At 51.0% G+C, this 18,194-nt stretch overlaps 1 protein-coding gene and 1 long non-coding RNA gene across 5 annotated transcripts in view; both read right to left on the bottom strand.

Annotated features, from left to right (window-relative positions):
* The window catches only part of LOC124260195 (methionyl-tRNA formyltransferase, mitochondrial-like), a 55,589-nt gene that overhangs the window by 17,845 nt on the left and 19,550 nt on the right, over window positions 1-18,194 (bottom strand). The gene's annotated exons all lie outside the window — the stretch shown is intronic.
* On the bottom strand, window positions 2,359-7,029 carry LOC124260197. The gene is made up of 3 exons (XR_006894019.1): window positions 6,979-7,029; window positions 6,105-6,171; window positions 2,359-2,396 (listed from the first exon to the last, which is right to left on the bottom strand). It is a non-coding gene; the product is annotated as an uncharacterized LOC124260197 (long non-coding RNA).

Here is an 18,194-nt window from a genome sequence, read left to right as displayed (position 1 = left end):
ACCTATGCACCCATCGTTGACCAGTGAACAACTTATAATATTGCAGTTATATGATGTCGGTCTGAACATAATCGAAGTCTGACCAGACAATCCACACCATGAGCATTGCTCCATGCAGTTGAGATAATGCGATGACATGTGTCAACCAAGTCAGCGAACCTGGCCACCACCGATCCCGTTAAGTAAGCCTCTTACCAATTCTAACCTGGATCTTCACATATTTTACCCATGTGGGAATTGAACCCGAGGTCTCTTGGGCGTGGCGAGTGGGCGCTTTAACCACTAGGATACCCCACCGGCCTGCTCACTCCACTTCGCTCTCTCACTATTCCAGCTATATGGAGCGGTCTGTAAATAATCGAGTCAGGACCAGTCAATCCAGTGATCAACAGCATGAGCATTGATCTACGCAAGTGGGATCACGATGACATGTGTCAACCAAGTCACCGAACCTGGCCACCCGATCCGTTAAGTAAGCCTCATATGACAAGCATGGGTAGCTGAAGACCAATTCTAACCCGGATCTTCATTTGTACATCACAATGAAAACACACTCACAAAACTGAATCAGTCATATTTATTTACAAGCAGTCACACTCTCTGGAGAACTCTCTGCATGTAACTCTCTCGTGTCGAAGTCCGTTCTTGATACTGTCCAGCAACAGCTTCCTCGGCTACTTTAGACAAATAGCCATTGTAGAACGCCTGAGCAGACATCTTCTTTTGAAGACAATATTCTCAAAACCCACCCAACCATTCTGAAATGAACAAATAAATTGTCAAGTGTATTCCATCTCCATTTAGTGATTTGGCTTGTTGATTGTTTTGCATTCAGTGATTTCTAGCGGTGGGTATTGCAGAGAATGTTCATTTTATGCGATATATCAGCGATCACGAGAAAGCCTATATTGTGATATGTATTGCGATATATCGCGATCGAAAAGCCTATATTGTGATATGTATTGCGATATATCAGCGATGCGAAAAGCCTATATTGTGATATGTATTGCGCGATATGCTCGCGATCTGAAAACCTATATTGTGATATGTATTAGCGATATATCAGCGATCGCGAAAAGCCTATATTGTGATATGTATTGCGATATATCGCGATCACGAAAGCCTATATTGTGATATGTATTGCAATATATTGCAAGAATTTTTTTAAACAAAAAACTACTTACAATCGAGTCAATGCTTGATTTATCAATCATGAACACAACAAAATCACTATGCTTGATTAAGCTTGAATAAAAACTTTCAACCATGACAAAATAAAAATGTTAATAATATTTGGCACAAATGAAACAAGGATATATCCCAAGATTTCCGAGCGTCACAAAGCTTTCCGACTGCAAGTCAAATACCGGTTTTTGATCAGCGTATCGCAATACGTAACGATTTCATGTCTGAATCAGTAAAAACCGGTAAAACATTTACATTGCGCAGCCCTAGTGATTTTGACTTTGAATTAGATAATACATATATTTGGGGAGTATCATGGAAAAGTAGACATTTTATGATAGAACATTGCAGTAAATATTTACCTTTTAGTTGAGGTTCATGAAAAAAGTACAAGGTGAGGTGAATTGAAATGGGGTTTAATGTCGTACTTGAGACTATTTCGCTCATATGCATGCGTGTGTATGTGTATGTGTGGCTGCTTGTGCTAGCCCAGACTAAAGCTGGTTTTATAGTGCTAGCTAACTGAGATACCATGCCGCAGTGAAGCATGAATACCCCACTCAGACACAGTATACTGACTCCCGAGCCGACCAGTCCTTGTTGTACCCATTAATGCCGAGGCGTCAGGATGGGGTGGGGTGAGGTGAGGTGAGGTGGGGTGAGGTGAGGGTGTGTGAGGTGTAAGGTGGCATGAGGTGAGGTAAGGTGAGATGTGAGGTGAGGTGGTGTGAGGTGAGGTGAGGTAAAATGGGATTTCATGGGGTTAACATGTCTCCTCTTATATACAGCAAAAGAATGCAAATGTGTGTTTGAGTGTAAGGATGCTCACACCCATTCAGAATATTGTAGGCGTTATTGTACTTCCTAAAGGACATAGCCTGGCTAGCTGCAGTTTAACATGGACACCCCACTCAGACAGGCCTGACTCCAAGCCAACCTGTCTTTCTTTATCCTCTCGTGCCAAGGATCAGGCAGGTTAACAAAAGTACCATTTCTTTACGACTTTGGCATGGAGTTCAGGGGATCTAACAAATCACCCATGGGTACAATGTGTGAAGCCCATTCCCAGTATCCCTGCTAAATCGCGGTAGAATTAAACCCACTCACACACTCAACTAAGTTCCTGTTGCACCTACCTGACACCTGACACACAATATCTTCTGTTTCTTGTCAAACCACGACAGTTCCTGGGGCTGCAGCAGCAGCAGCACCTGCAACATCATCAGCAAGAAATGAAGGAGTCATTGTCATTTTACTTTACAGCCACTTTTCCCAAAAGCGTTCAGTAAGCAGCTAAGAACATCATAAAACCCATCGTAACTTTAAGACAGAACAGTGGTGTGCGTGGTGGTGCATGGTGGTGCATGGTGGTGCATGGTGGTGTGTGGTGGTGCATGGAGGTGCATGGTGGTGTGTGGTGGTGTGTGGTGGTGTGTGGTGGTCGCGTGGTGGTGTGTGCATGGTGGTGCATGGTGGTGTGTGGTGGTGCATGGCGGTGCTTGGTGGTGGTGTGTGGTGGTGTGCGGTGGTGTGCGTTGGTGCATGGCAGTGCGTGGTGGTGTGTGTGGTGGTGCATGATGGTGTCGCGTAGTGGTGTGTGGGTGTGTGTGTTGGTGCGTGTTGGTGTGCGGTGGTGTGTGTGTGGTGAATGCGTGGTGGTGTGCGGTGGTGTGTGGTGGTGTGCGGTGGTGTGTGGTGGTGCATAGCGGTGCTTGGTAGTGCGTGTAGTGGTGTGTGTGTGGTGGTGTGTGTGTGGTGGAACATCACGTCCACCCAGAACATAAGTCAACCCTGGAACATACATCCACCCAGAACATAAGTCAACCCTGGAACATACATCCACCCAGAACATAAGTCAACCCTGGAACAGCCACATCCACCCAGAACATAAGTCAACCCTGGAACATACATCCACCCAGAACATAAGTCAACCCTGGAACATACATCCACCCAGAACATAAGTCAACCCTGGAACATACATCCACCCAGAACATAAGTCAACCCCTGGAACATACATCCACCCAGGAACATATGTATACACCGGAACATATGTCAACCCAGGAACATACATCCACCCAGAACATAAGTCAACCCTGGAACATACATCCACCCAGAACATAAGTCAACCCTGGAACATACATCCACCCAGAACATAAGTCAACCCTGGAACATACATCCACCCAGAACATAAGTCAACCCTGGAACATAAATCCACCCAGAACATAAGTCAACCCTGGAAACATACATCCACCCAGGAACATATGTATACTCGGAACATATGTCAACCCAGGAACATACATCCACCCAGAACATAAGTCAACCCTGGAACATACATCCACCCAGGAACATATGTATACTCGGAACATATGTCAACCCAGAACATATGTCAACCCAGAATATCGCCCACCCAGGAACATACATCCACCCAGGAACATATGTCAACCCAGGGAACATATGCCCCGATCCAGGAACATATGTCAACCCAGGAGCATCGTCCGCCCAGGAACATATACGCCCACCCAGGGAACATCGCCCACCCAGAACGTGTCAACCCAGGAACATCTCACGCCCACCCAGGAACATATACTGCCCACCCAGGAACATACGATCCACTCAGAACATGTCAACCCAGGAACATACGTCAACCAAGAACATACACTAAGCCCAGAAGAGACGCCAACCCCAGAGACATATGTCAACCCAAGACCATACGTCCACACCCAGGAACATATGTCCACCCAGAACATATGTCAACCCAGGCATATACATCCACCCAGAACATATGTCAACCCAGGAACATACGTCCACCCAGAACATATGTCAACCCAGGAACATGTCAAACTGAGGAACATATGCCCACTCAGAACATATATGTCAACCCAGTAACATAATGTCCCCAGAAAATACATTAAGCCCAGAAGAGACACAAACCCTGAGACATATGTCAACCCAGGAACATACATCCACCCAGGAACATATGTCCACCCAGAACATATGTCAACCCAGGAATATACGTCCCACCCAGAACATCATCAACCCAGGAACATACATCCACCCAGAACATAAGTCAACAGAGGAACATACGTCCACTCAGAACATACGCCCACCCAGAACATATGTCAACCCAGAACATATGTCAACCGGAGTGGAACATAAATCCACTCAGAACATATGTCAACCCAGGAACATAATGGCCCACCCAGGACCATACATCCACCCAGAACATATGTCAACCCAGGAACATGTGTCAACCCAGGAACATAACGCTCACCCAGAAATCATCATCAACCCTGAACATACACGCCCACCCAGCACATATGTCCACCTAGGAACATACATCCACCCAGAACATGTCAACCTTAGGTAATACGGCCAACCCAGAATATATGTCAACCCAGGAACATACATCCACCCAGAACATATGTCAACCTAGGAACATACATCCACTCAGAACATATGTCAACCCAGGAACATACATCCACTCCAGAACATATGTCAAGGAAGGAATATACATCCATCCAGGAACATAACCCATGTCCACCCAGAAACATCGCCCACCCAGAACATCATCAACCTGGAACATGTCCACCCAGAACATCATCAACCTGGAACATCACGTCCACCCAGAACATATATGTCCACCCAGGAACATACATCCATCCAGGAACATACACGTCCACCCAGAACATGATCCACCCAGAACATACGCCCACCCAGAACATATGTCAATCCAGGAACATATGTCAACCCAGGAACATAACGCCCACCCAGAACATCATCAACCCGAACATACGTCCACCCAGAACATACGCCCACCCAGGAACATACATCCATCCAGGAACATACGCCCACCCAGGAACATATACGACCACCCAGAACATATGTCAACCCAGGAACATACATCAACCCAGAACATACATCCACCCAGAACATGTTAACTCCAGAACATATGTCCACCCAAAACATATGTCAACCCAGGAACATACACGTCAACCTAGGATCATATTGCCCACTCAGAACATATGTCCACCTAGAACATATGTCAACCCAGGAACATACATCCATCCAGGAACATACATCCATCCAGGAACATACGCCCCACCCAGGAACACACGACTCACCCAGAAACATATGTCAACCCAGGAACATACATCAACCCAGAACATACATCCACCCAGAACATGTTAACCCAGAACATATGTCCCACCCAAAACATATGTCAACCCAGGAACATACGTCAACCCAGGATCATACGCCCCCACTCAGAACATATGTCCCACCTAGAACAAATGTCAACCCAAGAACATGCCACGTCAACCCAGGATCATCACGTCCCACTCAGAACATTTGTCAACCCAGAATGCCGTCAACTCAGAACATATGTCAACCCAGGAACATACGTCCACCCAGGAACATACACGTCCACCCAGAAACATACATCAACCCAGAACATATGTCAGCCCAGGAACATACATCCACTCAGAACATGTCAACCCAGAACATATATCCACCCAGAACATATGTCAACCCAGGAACATCGTCCAACCAGGAACATACATCAACCCAGAACATATGTCAACCCAGGAACATATACCTCCACCCAGGAACATATAATGTGGAAACCAGGAACATATTATGCCCACCCAGAACATATGTCAACCCAGAACATATGTCAACCCAGGAACATCACGTCCAACCAGGAACATACATCAACCCAGAACATATGTCAACCCAGGAACATATCGTCCACCCAGGAACATATCACGTGGAAACCAGGAACATCGTCCACCCAGAACATATGTCAACCCAGAACATATGTCAAACCAAAACATACGCCCACCCAGAACATATGTCCACCCAGAACATATGTCCACCCACAACATATGTCAAACCAGAACATACCGCCAACCCACACATACCTTCACCAACTGTGTTCATGTCTAGTAGCTTCACAGGATATCCGTTCAACTCACTACGCAGAGGCATCTGAAATCATGTCATGGACCGTCTATCACATTTGGTACTCGACAGTTCTTCAAAAACAAAATTGCACAGCTCAGAAATCTAAGTATCATAGCAATGTTATTTAATGTTATACACCCTGGACCCATTTTATTTAATGTTATACACCCTGGACCCATGTTATTTAATGTTATACACTCTGGACCCATGTTATTTAATGTTATACACCCTGGACCCATGTTATTTAATGTTATACACCCTGGACCCATGTTATTTAATGTTATACACCCTGGACCCATGTTATTTAATGTTATACACCCTGGACCCATGTTATTTAATGTTATACACCCTGGACCAATGTTATTTAATGTTATACACCCTGGACCAATGTTATTTAATGTTATACACCCTGGAACAATGTTATTTAATGTTATACACCCTGGACCCATGTTATTTAATGTTATACACCCTGGACCCATGTTATTTAATGTTATACACCCTGGACCCATGTTATTTAATGTTATACACCCTGGACCCATGTTATTTAATGTTATACACCCTGGACCCATGTTATTTAATGTTATACACCCTGGAACAATGTTATTTAATGTTATACACCCTGGAGAGAGAGTCTGAGAGAGTGAACTTTAGTCTGAGAGAGTGAACATTAGCCTGAGAGAGTGAACATTAGTCTGGGAACTAAACAGCCTGAGAGAGTGAACATTAGTCCTCGGAACTAAACAGCCTGAGAGAGTGAACATTTAGCTTGGTAGCTGAGCATTAGCCTGAGAGATTGAACATGGAGTGATGGAAACCACACAACCTCCTCACCATATGGCTGAGAGCTCTGTACTGAGCCTGTATTTCCTCCATGGTCTGTCGGTCCCAGTCAATGTACGCCATGGCTGGTCGCACCTTGTGTGCTGGAAAACAGGAGTGAAAGGGTCAGCAAGTGGAGCAAGTGGTTCGGCTTTATGTGTGAGAGTGTGTGTGTCTAGCTGTCTCCCTCTCTGTGTGAGTGTGTGTCCCTCTGTGTGTGTGTCCCTCTGTGTGTGACTGTCCCTCTGTGTGTGTATGTCTGTCTCCCTCTGTTTGTGTGTGTATGTCTGTCTCCCTCACACACACAGGGAGACACCTGCCACAGACAGAGGGAGACACTGAACAGAGGGACACACACAGGGAGACACACGCACACGCAGGCTCTCTCTCCCTTTGTGTGTCCCTCTGTGTGTCCCTCTGTGTGTGTTTGTCTGTCTCCCTCTCTGTGTGAGTGTGTCTGTCTGTCTCACTCTCCATGTGTGTGTGTCCCTCTGTGTGTGTGTCTGTCTCCCTCTCTGTGTGAGTGTGTCTGTCTGTCTCACTCTCCATGTGTGTGTCCCTCTCTGTGTGTGTGTCTGTCTCCCTCTCTGTGTGTGTGTGTGTGTGTCCCTGTCTGTGGGTGTCTGTCTTCCTCTGTGTGTGTCCCTCTGTGTGAGTGTGTGTCCTGTGTGAATGTGTGTCCCTCTGTCTGTGTGTCTGTCTCCCTGTGTGTGTGTCCCTCTGTCTGTGCGTGTGTGTCTCCCTCTGTGTGTGTGTCCCTCTGTCTGTGCTGCCTGTCTCCCTGTGTGTGTGTCCCTCTGTCTGTGCGTGTGTCTCTCCTCTGTGTGTGTCCCTCTGTCTGTGCGTGTGTCTCCCTGTGTGTGTGTCCCTCTGTCTGTGCTGCGTCTGTCTCCCTGTGTGTGTGTGTCTCTCTGTCTGTGTGTGTGTCTCCCTCTGTGTGTGTCCCTCTGTCTGTGCTGCCTGTCTCCCTGTGTGTGTGTCCCTCTGTCTGTGTGTGTCTCCCTCTGTGTGTGTCCCTCTGTCTGTGTGTGTGTGTCTCCCTGTGTGTGTGTCCCTCTGTCTGTGCGTGCCTGTCTCCCTGTGTGTGTGTCCCTCTGTCTCCTGTGTGTGTCTCCCTGTGTGTGTGTCCCTCTGTCTGTGCTGTCTGTCTCCCCTGTGTGTGTGTCCCTCTCTCTCTGTGCTGTGTCTCCCTCTGTGTGTGTCCCTCTGTCTGTGTCCTGTCTCTCCTGTGTGTGTGTGTCCCTCTGTCTGTGCGTGTGTCTCCCCTCTCTGTGTGTGTGTCCCTCTGTCTGTGCGTCCCTGTCTCCCCTCTGTGTGTGTCCCTCTGTCTGTGTGTCTGTCTCCCTGTGTGTGTCCCTCTGTCTGTGTGTGTCTGTCTCCCTCTGTGTGTGTCTCTCTCTGTCTGGGCGTGTGTCTCCCTCTCTGTGTGTGTCTCTCTGTCTGTGTGTCTGTCTCCCTCTGTGTGTCCCTCTGTCTGTGTGTGTCTGTCTCCTCTGTGTGTGTGTCCCTCTGTGTCTGTGTCTGTGTCTCTCTCTCTGTGTGTGTCTCTCTCTGTCTGTGTCTCTCTGTCTCCCCTGTGTGTGTGTGTCCCTCTGTCTGTGTGTCTGTCTCCCTCTGTGTGTGTGTCCCTCTGTGTGTGTCTGTCTCCCCTGTGTGTGTGTCTCTGTCTCTGTGTGTGTCTCTCTCTGTGTGTCTCCCCTCTGTGTGTCCCTCTGTCTGTCTGTCTGTCTCCCTCTGTGTGTGTCCCTCTGTCTGTCGTGTCTCCCTCTGTGTGTGTCCTCTCTGTCTGTGTGTCTGTCTCCCTCTGTGTGTGTCCCTGTGTCTGTCTCTGTCTGTCTCTCTGTGTGTCCCTCTCTCTGTCTGTGCTGTCTGTCTCCCTGTGTGTGTGTCCCTCTGTCTGTGTGTCTGTCTCCCTCTGTGTGTGTGTCCCTCTGTCTGTGTGTCTGTCTCTCCTCTGTGTGTGTCTCTCTCTGTCTGTGTGTCTGTCTCCCTCTGTGTGTGTCCCTCTGTGTCTGTGTGTGTCTCTCTCTCTGTGTGTGTCCCTCTGTGTGTGTCTTTCTCTCCTCTGTGTGTGTGTCCCTCTGTCTGTGTGTGTCTGTCTCCCTCTGTGTGTGTCTCTCTGTCTGTGTGTGTCTGTCTCCCTCTGTGTGTGTCCCTCTGTCTGTGTGTGTCTCTCTCCCTGTGTGTGTGTCTCTCTCTGTCTGTGTGTCTGCCTCTCTCTCTGTGTGTGTCTGTCTCTCTCTGTGTGTGTCTCCCTCTGTCTGTGTGTGTCCCTCTGTCCTCTGTCTGTCTGTCTGTCTCTCTCTGTGTGTCCCTCTGTCTGTGCATGTGTCTCCTCCTGTGTGTGTCTGTCTGTCTGTGTGTCTGTCTTCCCTGTGTGTGTGTCTCTCTCTGTCTGTGTGTGTCTGTCTCCCTGTGTGTGTGTCTCTCTGTCTGTGCTGTCTCCCTCTCTGTGTGTCCTCTGTGTCTGTCTGTGTGTCTCCCTCTGTGTGTGTCCCTCTGTCTGTGTGTATCCTCTCTCTGTGTGTGTCCCTCTGTCTGTGTGTGTCTGTCTCTCTGTCTGTGTGTCTCTCTCTGTCTGTGTCTCTCTCTCCCTCTGTGTGTCCCTCTGTCTGTGTGTGTTCTCTCTCTGTCTCCTCTGTGTGTCTGTGTCTGTCTCCCTCTCTGTGTGTGTGTCCTCTCTCTCTGTGTGTCTGTGTGTCTGTGTGTCTCTCTCTCCTCTGTGTGTGTCCCTGTCTCTGTGTGTGTCCCTCTGTCTGTGTGTGTCCTCTGTCTCTGTCTGTGTCTCTCTCCTGTGTGTGTCCTCTGTCTCTGTGTCTCCCCTCTGTGTGTCCCTCTGTCTGTCTGTGTGTCTCCTCTGTCTCTGTGTGTCCTCTGTCTATGTCTCTGTCTCTCTCTCTCTGTGTGTGTCTCCTCTGTCTCTGTGTGCCTGCTCTGTCCTGTGTCTGTGTCTCTCTCTGTCTGTGTCTCTGTGTCTGTGTCTGTGTGTGTCCTTCTCTGTCTGTCTGTGTCTCTCCCTCTGTGTGTGTGGCCTCTCTGTGTCTGTCTCTCTGTGTGTGTCTCTCCTCTGTCTCTCCTGTCTGTCTCTGTCTGTCTCTCTCTGTGTCCCTGTCTGTCTCTGTCCTCTCTGTCTGTCTCTCTCTCTGTGTCTGTCCTCTGTCTCTGCATGTGTGTCTCCTCCTGTGTGTGTCTCCTCTGTCTCTCTGTCTGTGTCTCCTCTCTGTGTGTCTCCCTCTGTCTGTGTGTTTCTCCCTCTGTGTGTGTCCCTGTCTCTGTCTCCATCTCTCCCTCTGTGTGTGTCTCCCTCTTGTCTCTGTGTGTCTCCTCTCTCTGTGTGTCCTCTCTCTCCTCTCTGTGTGTCTGTCCTCCTGTCTGTCATGTGTCTCTCCTCTGTGTGTGTCCTCTCTGTCTGTGTCTGTGTGTCTCCCTCTGTGTGTGTCTGTCTCTGTCTGTCTGTGTGTCTCCCTGTGTGTGTGTCCCTCTGTCTGTCTGTGTGTCTCTCTGTGTGTGTGTCCTCTCTCTGTCTGTGTGTGTGTCTCCCCTCTGTGTGTCCCTCTCTCTGTCTGGTCTGTCTGTCTGTGTCCCTGTGTCCCTCTGTCTCTGTGTGTGTCTCCTCTGTGTCTCCCTCTGTCTGTGTGCATGTGTCTCCCTCTGTGTGTGTCCCTCTGTCTGTGTGTGTCTCTCTCCTCCTGTGTGTCTCTCTGTCTCTGTGTGTCTCCCTCTGTGTGTGTCTCTCTGTCTGTCTCTCCCTGTGTGTGTGTCCTCTCTCTGTGTGTGTGTCTCCCTCTGTGTGTGTCCCTCTGTCTGTGTGTGTCTCTCTCCCTCTGTGTGTCTCCTCTGTCTGTGTGCTGTGTGTCTCCTCTCTGTGTGTGTCCCTCTGTCTTTGTCTGTGTCTCTGTCTCTCCCTCTCTGTGTGTGTCTCTCTGTCTGTGTGTCTGTCTGTCTCTCTGTCTCCCTCTGTACATGTGTGTCTCTCTCTCTGTGTGTGTCTCCCTCTGTGTCTCTGTGTGTCCTGTCTCTCCCTCTGTGTGTCTCTCTCTCTCTCTCTGTGTCTCTCCTCCTGCTGTGTGTGGTCCCTCTGTCTCTCTCTGTGTCCTCCCTCTTGTCCTCTGTGTGTGTCTCTGTCTTCCTGTGTGTCTGTCTCCCTCTGTGTGTGTCTGTCTGTTCTGTGTGTCTGTCTCTCTGTGTGTGTCTCTCTTCTCCTCTGTGTCTCCTCTCTCTGTGTGTCCCTCCTCTGTGTGTCTCTCTCCCTGTGTGTGTCCCTCTCCCTCTGTGTCTCTCTCCCTCTGTGTGTCTCCTCTGTCTGTGTGTCTCTCTGGTCTCCTCTGTGTGTCTCTCTCCCTCCCTCTGTGTGTGTCTGTCTGTCTCTGTCTGTGTGTGTGTCCCTCTGTCTGTGTGTCTCTCCCTCTGTGTCTGTCTGTGTCTAGGTTCCTCTCTGTGTGTGGTCCCTGTGTCTGTGTGTCTTCCTCTCTGTGTGTCCTCTCCTGTGTCTGTGTGTCTCTCCCTCTGTCTGTGTGTGTTGTCTGTCTGTGCCTCTGTGTCTCCTCTGTGTGTGTGTCCCTCCTGTCTGTGTGTCTGTGTCTCCCTCTGTGTGTGTGTCTCTGTCTCCTCTGGTGTGTGTCCCTCTCTGTCTGTCCCTCTGTGTGTGTGTGTGTGTCTCCTCTCTGTGTGTCCCTCTCTGTGTGTGTGTGTCTCTCTGTCTCCCCTGTGTGTGTGTCCCTCTGTCTGTGCATGTGTCTCCCCTGTGTGTGTGTCCCTCTGTCTCCCTCTGTGTGTCTCCCTGTGTGTGTGTCCCTCTGTCTGTGCATGTGTCTCCCTCTGTGTGTGTGTCCCTCTGTTCTGTGCATGTGTCTCCCTCTCTGTGTGTCTCCTCTCTCTCTGTGTGTGTCCTGTCTCTCTGTGTGTGTGTCCCTTCCTCTGTGTGTGCATGTGTCTCCCTCTGTGTGTGTCCCTCCTGTGTGTCTGTGTCTCCCCTGTGTGTGTCCCTCTGTCTGTGTGTCTGTCTCCTGTGTGTGTCTGTGTCCCTCTGTCTGTCTCTCTGTGTGTCCCTCTGTGTGTCCCTCTGTCTGTGTGTCTCTCTCTCCCCTGTGTGTGTGTCCCTCTGTCTGTGTGTCTGTCTCCCTCTGTGTGTGTCCCTCTGTGTCTGTCTGAGCTCCCTCTGTGTGTGTCCCTCTGTCTGTGTGTGTGTCTCCCCTCTGTGTGTGTGTCCCTCTGTCTGTGTGTGTGTCTCTGTCTCTCTCCCTGTGTCCCTGTCTCCTGTCTGTGTGTGTCCTTCTCTCCCCTCTGTGTGTGTCCCTCTGTCTGTGTCTGTGTCTCCTCTCTGTGTGTGTCCCTCTCTGTCTGTGTGTGTCCCTCTGTGTGTGTCCCTCTCTCTGTGTGTCTGTCTCCCTCTGTGTGTGTCTCTGTCTGTCCCCTCTCTGTGTGTGTCCCTCTGTCTGTGTGTCTCCCTCTGTGTGTGTGTGTCCTCTGTCTGTCCATGTGTGTCCCTCTCTGTGTGTCCCTGTGTCTGTCTGTGTCTCTCTGTGTGTGTGTCCTCTCTGTCTGTGTGTGTGTCTCCCTCTGTGTGTGTGTCTCCCTCTGTCTGTGTCTGTCTCTGTCTCCCTCTGTGTGTGTGTGTGTCCCTGTCTCTCCTGTCTGTGTGTGTGTCTCCTCTGTGTGTGTGTCCCTCTGTCTCTGTGTCCCTCTGTCTGTCTGTCTGTTCCCTCTGTGTGTCCCTCTGTCTGTGTGTGTGTCTCTCCCTCTGTGTGTGTCCCTCTCTGTCTGTGTCTGTGTGTCTCCCTCTGTGTGTGTGTCCCCTGTGTGTGTGTGTCTGTCTCTGTGTCTGTGTGTGTCCCTCTGTCTGTGTGTGTGTGTCCCTGTGTGTCCCTCTGTGTGTCTGTGTCTCTCTGTCTCTGTGTGTCTCCCCTGTCCCTCTGTCCCTGTCTGTGTCTGTGTGTGTCCCTCTGTGTGTGTGTGTCTCCCTCTGTGTGTCCCTCTGTCTGTGTGTCTGTCTCTCCTCTGTGTGTGTCTCCTCTGTCTGTGTGTGTCTGTCTCCCTCTGTGTGTGTCTCCCTCTGTCTGTGTGTCTGTCTCCCTCTGTGTGTGTCCTCTGTCTGTGTGTGTCTGTCTCTGTGTGTGTGTCCCTCTGTGTCTTGCTCTGTGTAGGTCTCCCTGTGTGTGTGTCCCTCTGTCTGTGTGTGTCTCTCCCTCTGTGTGTGTCCCTCTGTCTGTGCGTGTGTCTCCCTCTGTGTGTGTCCCTCTGTCTCAGGTGTGTCTGTCTCCTCTCTGTGTGTGTCCCTCTGTCTGTGTGTGTCTCCCTCTCTGTGTGTCCCTCTGTCTGTGTGTGTGTCTCCCTGTGTGTCCCTCTGTCCCTCTGTCTGTCTGTCTCATCTCTGTGTGTGTGTCCCTCTGTCTGTGGTGTGTGTCTCCCCTCTGTGTGTGTCCCTCTGTCTGTGTGTGTGTCTCCCCTGTGTGTGTGTCCCTCTGTCTGTGTCTGTCTCTCTGTGTGTCTCCCCTCTGTGTGTGTCCCTCTCTGTTCAGGCAAGTCCCTGTCTCCCTCTGTGTGTCCCTCCCTCTGTCTGTGTGTCAGGTCTCCTCTGTGTGTGTCCCTCTGTCTGTGTGTGTGTCTCCCTCTCTGTGTGTCCCTCTGTCTCTCCTGTCTCTCCCTGTGTGTGTCCCTCTGTCTGTGCATGTGTGTCCCCCTCTGTGTGTGTCCCTCTGTGTGTGCAGTGTGTCTCCCCCCTTGTGTGTGTGTCCCTCTGTCTGTGTGTGTGTCTCCTCTGTGTGGTCTCTGTCCCTCTGTCTGTGCCCCTCTGTGTGTCCCTCTGTTCAGTGTGTGTGTCTCTCCTCTCTGTGTGTGTGTCCCTCTGTCTGTGTCTCTCTGTGTGTCTCCCTCTGTGTGTGTCTCCCTCAGGTGTGTTCCCTCTGTGTGTGTGTCTGTCTCCCTCTGTGTGTGTGTCCCTCTGTCTGTGTGTCTGTGTCTCTCCTCTGTGTGTGTCCCTCTGTCTGTGTGTCTCTGTGTCTGTCCCTCTGTGTGTCCCTCTGTCTGTGTGTCTCCTCCTCTGTGTGTGTCCCTCTGTTCATAAGTGTCTCCCTCTGTGTGTGTGTCCCTCTCTGTTGCAAAGCAGGTTCTCTGTGTGTCCCTCTGTCTGTGTGTCTGTCTCCCCTCTGTGTGTGTGTCCCTCTGTCTGTGTGTAGGTCCCTCCTCTGTGTGTGTCCCTCTGTCTGTGCATGTGTCTCCTCTGTGTGTCTGTCTGTCTGTGTGTCTGTCTCCCTCTGTGTGTGTCCCTCTGTGTCTGTGTGTGTCTGTCTCCCCTGTGTGTGTGTCCCTCTGTTCACTGTGTGTGTCTGTCTCCTCTGTGTGTGTGTCCTCTCTGTCTCAGTGCAAGTGTGTCTCCTCTCTGTGTGTGTCCCTCTGTTCTCCTCTGTGTGTGTCTCCCTCTCTGTGTGTCCCTCTGTCTGTGTCTGAGCCCCTCTGTGTGTGTCCCTCTCTGTCTGTGTAGGTGTCCTCCCTCTGTGTGTGTGTCCCTCTCTCTGTATGTGTCTCCTCTGTGTGTCCCTCTGTTCTCTCTCAGGTAGGTGTCCCTCTCTCTTGTGTGTCCCTCTGTCTCTGTGTTTCTCCCCTCTGTGTGTGTCCCTCTGTTCAGGCAGTGTCTCCTCTCTGTGTGTGTCCCTCTGTCTCTGTGTGTCTGAGCTTCTCCTGTGTGTGTGTCCCTCTGTCTATGTGTCTCTCCCTGTGTGTGTCCCTCTCTGTCTCTCGTGCAAGCAGGTCTCCCTGATGTGTGTCCCTCTGTCTGTAAGTGTAGGTCTCCCTCTCTCTGTGTGTCCCTCTGTCTGTAAGTGTCTCCTCCTCTCTGTGTGTGTGTCCCTCTGTCTCAGGCAGTAGGTCTCCCTGTGTGTGTGTCCCTCCCTGTGTGTGCATGTGTCTCCCTCTGTGTGGTGTCCCTGTGTTATGTGTGTCTCCTCTCCCTCTGTGTGTGTCCCTCTCTGTTCAGGTGCAGTCTGTCTCTCTCTCTGTGTGTCCCTCTCTGTCTGTGTGTGTGTCTCCCTCTGTGTGTGTCCCTCTGTTCAGGCAGGTGTCTCCCTCTGTGTGTCCCTCTGTCTCAGTGCATGTGTGTTCCCTCTCCTCTCTGTGTGTGTCCCTCTGTTCAGTGTATGTGTCTCCTCTGTCTCCTCTGTGTGTGTGTCCCTCTTGTCTGTGTGTGTCTGTCTCTCCTCTGTGTGTGTCCCTCTGTCTCTGTGTGTCTCCCTCTGTGTGTGTCCCTCTGTCTGTGTGTCTGTCTCCTCTGTATGTGTGTCCCTCTGTCTGTGCAGGTGTGTCCCTCTGTGTCTGTCCCTCATGTGTCTGTGTCCCTCTGTGTGTGTCCTCCTCTGTCTGTGTGTAGGTTCTCCTCTTGTGTGTCCCTCTGTCTGTGTGTCTGTGTCTCCCCTCTGTGTGTCCCTCTGTCTTCAAGCAGTGTGTCTCCCTCTCTGTGTGTCCCTCTGTCTGTGTATGTGTCTCCCTCTGTGTGTCTGTGTCTGTCTGTCTGTGCAGGTCTCCTCTCTGTGTGTGTCCCTCTCTCTCAGTGTGTGTGTCTCCCCTGTCTGTCCTCTCCTGTGTATGTGTCTGTTCTCCTGTGTGTAACCTCTGTCTGTGCCAAGTGTGAGCTTCTCCCTCTGTGTGTGTCTCCTCTGTCTGTGTGCATGTGTTCCCCTCTGTGTGTGTCCCTCTTGTCGTCTCAGGCAAGTGTGTCTCCCTCTGTGTGTGTCTTGTCTCTTTCTCTGTCGGCAGAGCATTTCTCCCTCTGTGTGTCCCTCTCTGTTCAGGCTCTGTCTTCTCCCCTGTGTGTCCCCCTCTGTGCATGTAGGTCTCCCTCTCAGGTGTGTGTCCTCTGTCTGTGCATGTCTCCCCCTGTGTCCCTCTGTCTGCAGCATGTGTCTCCTCTCTGTGTCCCTCCCTCTGTCTGTGTTGTGTCTCCTCTCTGTGTGTGTGTCCCTCTGTCCTGTCTGTGCATGTGTCCCTCTGTGTGTGTCCCTCTGTGTGTGTGCATGTGTGTCCTCCTCTGTGTGTCCTCCTCTGTGTCTGTGCAGGTGTCCTCTCTGTGTGTCCCTCTGTTCAGGCAAGTGAGCTCTCCCTCTGTGTGTCCCTCTGTTCAGGTGTGTAGGTCTCCCTCTGTGTGTCCCTCTGTCTGTGCTGTGTGTCTCCCTCTGTGTGTGTCCCTCTGTCTGTATGTGTCTCCCTCTGTCCCTCTCCTCTCTGTGTCTGTGCAAGAGCTCCTCCTCTGTGTGTGTCCCTCTTGTCTGCAGTGTAGGTCTCCCTCTGTGTGTGTCCCTCTGTCTCTGTGTGTCCTCTCCCTGTGTGTCCTCTGTTCTCTGTCCTCTCTCCCTCTGTGTGTCTCCCTCTCCCCTCAGGTATGAGCCCTCTCCTGTGTGTCTCCTCTGTTCATGTCTGTGTGTCTGTCTCCCCCAGGTGTCCTCCCTCCATGTCTCCAGGCATGTGTGTCTCCCCTCCTGTGTGTCTCCCTCTCTGTGTGTCTCCTCTGTGTGTCTCCCCTCTGTGTGTCCTCTCTGTCTGTGTCTATCTCTTGTGTGTGTGTGTCTCCCTCTGTGTGGTCTCCCCCTCTCAGGCATGAGCCCTCTGTGTCCTCTCCTGTGTGTGTCTCCCTCTCTGTCTCTCTCCTCTGTGTGTGTCCCTCCTGTCTGTGGCGTGTGTGTGTCTCCTCTGTCCCCTCCTCTGTGTGTGTCCTCTCTGTCTCCCTCTGTGTGTGTGTCTCTCTGTCTGTAGTGTGTCTCTCTCCTGTGTGTCCCTCTGTGTTCCTCGTGTAGCCCCTCTGTGTGTCCCTGTCTGTCTGGGTTGTCTCCCCTGTGTGTCCCTGTCTCTCTCTCTGTGTATGTGTCCTCTCTGTGTGTGTCCCTCTGTTCTCTGTAGGTCTCCCTCTGTGTGTGTCTCCTCTCCCTCTCTGTGTCTGTCTCCCTCTGTGTGTGTGTCCCTCTGTCTGTGTGTGTCCTGTCTCCTCTCTGTGTGTGTCCCTCTGTCTCTGTGTGTGTCTCTCTGTGTGTGTCCCTCTGTCTCCTGTGTCTGTCTCCCTCTGTGTGTGTCTCCTCTCTGTCTGTGTGTCTCTCTCTCTGTGTGTGTCCCTCTGTCTCATGTGTCTCTCTCTCTGTGTGTCTGTCCCCTCTCTGGTCTGTGTGTGTGTCTCTCTCCTCATGTGTGTCCTCTCTGTCTGTGTGTCTGTCTCCTCTGTGTGTCCTCTCTCCTCCCTCTGTGGTCTCCTCTCTCTCCCTCTGTGTGTGTGTCCCTCTGTCTGTGCATGTGTCCTCTCTGTGTGTCTGTCTGTCTGTCCTGTGTCTCCCTCTGTGTGTCTGTCTCTCTCTCTCTGTGCAGGTCTCTCCCTCTGTGTGTGTCTCCTCTGTGTCTCTCTCTCTCTCTGTGTGTGTCTCTCTGTCTGTGTGTCTCTGTCTCTCCTCTCTGTGTGTCCCTCTCTCTCTCCTGTCATGTGTCTCTCTCTGTGTCTGTCTCTCTCTGTCTGTGTCTCTCTCTCCTCTGTGTGTGTCTCTCTGGTCTGTGTGTCTCTCCTCTCTCTGTGTCCTCCCTCTGTCTGTGTCTGTCTGCTTCTGTGTCCCTCTGTCCTCTGTGTGTGTCTCTCCCTCTGTGTGTCTCTCTCCTGTGTCTGTGCATGTGTCTCCCCTGTGTGTGTGTCCCTCTGTCTGTGTGTCTGTAGTCCTCTCTGTGTGTCTCTCTGTCTCTCTGCAAGGTCTGTCTCTCTCTGTGTGGTGTCCTCTCTCTGTGTGTCTGTTCCCTCTGTATGTGTCCCTCTGTCTCCTCTGCATGTGTCTCCCTCTGTGTGTCCCTCTGTCTCTGCAATGTGTCCCTCTGTGGTCTCTGTGTGTCCCTCTCTGTGTCTGTCTGTCTCTATCTCTGTATGTGTCTGTGTGTCCCTCCTCTGTCTGTGTGTCTCTCCCTCTGTGTGTCTCTCTGTCTCTGCATGTCTCTCCCCTCTGTGTGTGTCCTCTGTCTGTGCCCTGCCTCTCTCCTGTGTGTCTCTCTCTCTCTCTGTGTGTGTCTCCCCTCTTGTGTGTCCCTCCCTCTGTGTCTGTCTGTCTCTCTCTCTGTGTGTGTCTCTGTTCTGTGTGTCTCTGTCCTCTCTCTCTCTGTGTGTCTCTCTGTCTCCTCTGTGTGTGTGTCTCTCTGTCTGTGTCTGTTTCTCCCTCCTGTGTGTGTCCTCTGTCTGTGTGTCTCTCTCTCTCTGTGTGTGTCCCTCTGTCTGTGCG

Source organism: Haliotis rubra, unplaced genomic scaffold, assembly GCF_003918875.1.
Source record: "Haliotis rubra isolate DU_JTF1 unplaced genomic scaffold, ASM391887v1 Scf753, whole genome shotgun sequence".
Classification (NCBI taxonomy): Eukaryota; Metazoa; Mollusca; class Gastropoda; order Lepetellida; family Haliotidae; genus Haliotis; species Haliotis rubra.
The sequence above is the reverse complement of the archived record's forward strand: the minus strand, read 5'-3'. Positions and strand labels throughout refer to the sequence as shown.